Below are 6000 nucleotides of genomic sequence, written 5' to 3'. Positions count from 1 at the left end.
TGACCGTAGCAGAATGGAATGGAGCCGGGAGTGCGCCAACAGTTATAATTCCGTCAGAGCCGACCAACCCAGTCTCATCCCTGATATCTTGCAACCATCACTGCCTAATTGGAACTTCCCAAAACTCCTCTTAACTCATAATCCTTGCAATACAAACCTCCTGAAGAGACAGGCACGACACACCACGTGTCTTTTTGCAACAAATCTCTCCAACCTCCCTTCCATTGACTCCATTGACAAGGCCAGCAGCATAATCAAGGACAAGTCTCAACCCGGCCACTCCCTCTCCTCCCCTCTCCCATCGAGCAAAAGGTATAGAAGTGTGAAAACGCACACCTCCAGATTCAGGGACAGTTTCTTTCCAGCTGTTATCAGGCAACTGAACCATCCTACCACAAACAGAGAGCAGTGCTGAACTACTATCTACCTCATTGGAGACCCTTGGACTATCTTTGATTAGACTTTACTGGCTCTATCTTGCACTAAACATTATTCACGTTCATCCATTGATCATGTATCTGTACACTGTGGACAGCCTGATTGAAACTTGAATATTGTCTTTCCGCTGACTGGCTAACACGCAACAGAAGCTTTTCACTGTACGTGGCAATTAACTAAACTCAAACACATCTGCAGCTCTAACCTTTATTTCCAGAGGCCACCCTTAGGAGTATTGTGCGTAGTACTGATCACACAGCTACAGGGAAGGGTGCAGTAAAGATTCACGAGGATGTTACTGGAACTGGAGGGGTTGAGTGAGGAGATGATGGATAAACTGGGACCTTTTTTCCCCAGGAGCGTAGGAGCCAAGTGATTTATAAATTCATGAAGGTCATGATCTTTTCCCCCAGGATAGAGGATTCTTATACTAAAGTACATACATTTAAAATGAGGGTATAAGGGGCCTCGGGCAGAGGCAGGTACTATTACATTGTTTAAACAATATTTAGACAGATATATGGATAGGAAAGGTTTAGAAGGATACGGGGCAAATGGGACTGGCTCAGATATATTGTGGTCAGCATTAACCAGTTGGGCTGAAGGGCAGGTGATTCTAATCTAAAGACCACCCCAACCCCCCAGTCCCTGCACTTTAATCTGCTGACATGCTCCCTGTATTTTTCCAGTATGTCACCCCTTTTCCTACCAATGCTGTTACTAAGCAGCATAGGCCGTGACCTCCGATATTTCCCCAAATGTTCTGTGCCACCTCTAACTCCAGTTGCCAATGCACCGTCCTGAATTCACAGCTGAAGCACCCGTCTATACTGTGTAGCTGGAGACTCGATGTCAAGTATCCTAACAGGCTTTGGGAGGATACTGCTAGTTTTTAATTTTAGTTTAGAGATACAGCGCAGAAACGAGCCCTTCAGCCCACCGAGTCCATGCTGACCAGCGATCCCCATACACTAACACTATCCTACACACTAGGGACAATTTACAATTTTTACTGAAGCCAATTAGCCTACAGACCTGTACGTCTTTGGCATGTGGGAAGAAACCAGAGCACCCAAAGAAAATCCATGCAAGTCACGGGGAGAACGTATACACTCCATACAGACAGCACCCGTGTCAGGATGGAACCCGGGTCTATGGCGCTGTAAGGCAGCAACTCTACTGCTGTGCCAATGTGCCAATTGGAGAGGAATAGAGAAACACTGGGGCCAGAACAAAGCACAATGAAAACGGTCACGTGATGCACATCTGGTCAGAGCAGATATGAAGTGGCTGCGTGGTGTGGCCTTGAGAAGATAAGGTGGCTGGGAACTGCTATTTTGCAAAGGAACTGTATCATGAGATGGAAAATATGAACAGGCAACATAGTTAAAAACTCTTGATAAGGAACAAAGATGTTTTATTTATTCAGCGCATGGAAGAGTGACAACTTGAATCATGAAAGCCTTGAGTTAGAACGAAGGATTCCTTTAGAGGATTAAAGGAAAACAGTTTAAAAGAAGGGCAGTCCGAGACATTGGCAGCGACAACCTGGGAACAACCATTGCAAGAACAGGGACCTGAGTTCAAAGAACACCACCCCCTACCAACAGAGTGAATCTGGCCAATTTACTCATGGGTAATATCTGAGGCCAAGTCATGATTTTTGTGATTTAGTTTAAGAAGTGTTAAGCTGGAATAGTAAAACAAATGTGAAGTTATTAGAAGTCAATATTTAGTTATTTAGTTTTGATACAGTGCGGAAACGGGGCCTTCAGCGACTAGCAATCCCCACACACGAACACTATCCTGCACACTAGGGACAATTTACAATCTTTACCAAAGCCAATTAACTTACAAACCTGTACGTCTTTGGAGTGTGGGAGGAAACTGTAGATCCCAGAGAAAACCCACGCAGGTCACGGGGAGAACGTACAAACTCCGTACAGACAGCACCCGTAGTCAGGATCTAACCCGGGTCTCTGGCACTGTAAGGCAGCAACTCTACTGCTGTGCCACTGTTAGCATGTATGCGAGTGTTAATAAAGATTAAGTTGTATTAAACCTTGGTTTAGAGTATTTTGTTTGATTCGTCAGCTGAGCCACCCACGAGATGTGGCTCTGGTAACCCACCCCAGAGATACATCCAGTACTGAAAAGAGCCCCTTCCTCTACCGGTGGCCACCTCCTCCTTCTCTGCAGTGCCCTGGCTGGCACTGTGGCTGCTCCACAGCAGAAACACCCCATCCATATCATCAGCCTCAGAGGGTCTGCTGTGGTCATGCCTAGTGTTCAGGCTGATCACACAGTGGGGAAATCCACACAGGACTCCAGCATCCCAGACATTCAACACGGACACCACCATCACATAGTTTGCAAAGGTCTCTTACATGTCTCCCACACTGTGTTTGAACCAACCACTGTCCTGATCAATGGCATGCTGTCAGAATGCTGACGTTGAGGTCCTCGTTGCCTCTTCACTGAAACGTCTACAAGTGTACAGTAGAGAGCATATTGACTGGTTCAGCAACTCAAACGCCCAGGATGAAAGAAGACTGCAAAAAGTGGTGAACACTGCCCAGTCCATCGCGGTTTGACCTCCCCACCATCGAAGGGACTTACAGGGGTCGCTGCCTCAAAAAGCCAGCCAGCATCATCAGAGATCCTCACCACCCTGGCCACACACTCATTTCACTCCTGCCATCGGGAAGAAGGTACAGGAGCCTGAAAACTGTAATGTCCAGGTTCAGGAACAGTTTCTTCCCTGCAGCCATCAGGGTATTAAACGCTACAATCGCCAAATAAACCCTGAATAGACTTGGGAGCATTGGTTTTGCTTTTTTGTGTATGTATGCATGTGTTTGTGTGTGCGCATAAGCTAGCCAAGAATATAAAGGAGGATAGTAAAAGCTTCTTTAGGTATGTGAAGAGGAAAAAAATAGTTAAGACAAATGTGGGTCCCTTGAAGACAGAAACAGGTGAATTTATTATGGGGAACAAGGAAATGGCAGATGAGTAGAATAGGTGCTTTGGATCTGTCTTCACTAAGGAGGATACAAACAATCTGCCAGATGTACTAGTGGCCAGAGGATCTGGGGTGATGGAGGAACTGAAGGAAATTCACATTAGGCAGGAAATGGTGTTGGGCAGACAGATGGGACTGAAGGCTGATAAATCCCCAGGGCCTGATGGTCTGCTTCCCAGGGTACTTAAGGAGGTGGCTCGAGAAATCGTGGACACATTGGTGATCATTTTCCAATATTCTTTTGATTCAGGATCAGTTCCTGTGGATTGGAGGGTAGTTAATGGCCCACTTTTTAAGAAAGGAGGGAGAGATAAAACGGAATTATCGACCTGTTAGCCCGACATTGGTGGTGGGAAAGATGCTGGAGTCAATTATAAAAGACAAAATAGCGGCACATTTGGATAGCGGTAACAGGATCGGTCCGAGTCAGCATGGATTTACGAAGGGGAAATCATGCTTGACTAATCTTCTGGAATTTTTTGAGGATGTAACTAGGAAAATGAACAAGGGAGAGCCAGTGGATGTAGTGTACCTGGGCTTGATAAGGTCCCACATAGGAGATTATTGGGCAAAATTACGGCACATGGTGCTGGGGGTAGGGTACTGACATGGTTAGAAAATTGGTTGGCAGACAGGAAACCAAGAGTAGGGATTAACAGGTCCCTTTCAGAATGGCAGGCAGTGACTAGTGGGGTACCGCAAGGCTCGGTGCTGGGACCACAGCTATTTACAATATTCATTAATGATTTAGATGGAGATTAAAAGTAACATTAGCAAATTTGCAGATGACACAAATCTGGGTGGCAGTGTGATCTGTGAGGAGGATGCTATGAGGATGCAGGGTGACTTGGACAGGTTGGGTGAGATGGGAAGATGCATGGCAGATTAAGTTTAATGTGGATAAATGTGAGGTTATCCACTTTGGTATCAAAAACAGGAAGGCAGATTACTATCTAAATGGCGACAAGTTGGGAAAAGTAGTTTCATCAGTCTATGAAAGTAAGCATGCAGGTATTTTTCAATTCAATTCCAATTTATTGTCATTTGGACCCCTTGAGGTCCAAACGAAATGCCGTTTCTGCAGCCATACATTACAAACAAATAGACCCAAGACACAACATATTTTACATAAACATCCATCACATTGCTGTGATGGAAGGCCAAAAAAACTTCTCTCTCCACTGCACTCCCCCCCCCCCCCCCCCCCGATGTCAGAGTCAAAGTCAAAGCCCCCGGCGGGCGATGGCGATTGTCCCGTGGCCATTTAAGCCACGCCGGGTGATGCAGGGTCGCACACCGGGTCTTGGTGTTAGAGCCCCCGGCATGCGCTCGCAAACTCCCGCGGCCATTCCAAGCCGCGCGGGGCGATGATGTAAGGCCCCGCTCCAGGAGCTCTTCAACACCGCAACTCGGGCGGGGGAAGTCGCCGCTGCGGAAGCCCCGAAAAGCGGTCTCCCTCCAGGGTCCCGCGGGCTCCCGGTGTGCCGCCGTCCGCCAAACCCGCAGTTGCAGCCTCCGAAGCTCCGGGGGTCGGGTCGCAGCAGCGTCCACCACAGCTCCACCCGCTCTGGACTCGGCCAGCTCCGCGATGGTGAGGTGAGTAGTCGGCACCAGAGCCCCCGGTCTTCCTGTTGGAGGCCGCTCCTCGTTGCAGCCCAACGACAACGGAGACCCGACAAAGAAAAGGTCGGGTCTCCCGTGCAGGGAGAGATTTAAAAGTTACCCCCAACCCCCCCACACACATACCCCAACAAAAATAACAAAATCTACATTAAAACATAGACATAAAATAATAAAAACGCAGACGGACTGCAGACGAGAGTCGTGCCGCCAGCAAGCAGTGAAGAAAGCGAATGATATGTTGGCCTTTATAACAAGAGGAGTCGAGTATCGGAGCAAAGAGGTCCTTCTGCAGTTGTACAGGGCCATAGTGAGACCACACCTGGAGTATTGTGTGCAGTTTTGGTCCCCTAATTTGAGGAAGGACATTCTTGCTATTGAGGGAGTGTGGCGTAGGTTTACAAGGTTAATTCCACTCACCCAACCTGTAACCGGGTGTCACCATCAGCGATGGCAGCCTCGCCAACGGTCTGTCTGTCTTTTTTGTTTTTTTTAGTGCGTTTTAAAAAGTATGTGTTCATGTTCTCTGGTTTGTTTTATGTGGGGGGTGGGGGAGGGAATCAGGGGAAACTTTTTTTTCAATCTCTTACCTTGCCGGAGATGTGATTTTATTCTGGATCATATCTCCGGTCGCTCTGCGGCCTATCATCATGGAGCTAGCGGCCTTGCTCAAGACTGACTTTGAGTCCCACCATGGGACCGTGGACTTACCATCGGAGCCGATCCATTGCCTGGGATTTCAACATCGAGGAGCTTGCAGTCTCGGGTAGAGACCGATGTCGGGAAGCTCCAAAGTCGCAGCAGATTCGACAAGACCCGACTCGGGGTCCGATTGCCCGGCGCGGGGGAGCTGAGATCCCCCCGATGCTGGAGCCCGACCGCCGGCTAGGGGAGCTAAGATCGTCCCGTCAACGGAAGGC

This window comes from Amblyraja radiata, chromosome 21 (assembly GCF_010909765.2).
Source record: "Amblyraja radiata isolate CabotCenter1 chromosome 21, sAmbRad1.1.pri, whole genome shotgun sequence".
Lineage (NCBI taxonomy): Eukaryota > Metazoa > Chordata > Chondrichthyes > Rajiformes > Rajidae > Amblyraja > Amblyraja radiata.
Note: the sequence above shows the minus strand (reverse complement) of the source record.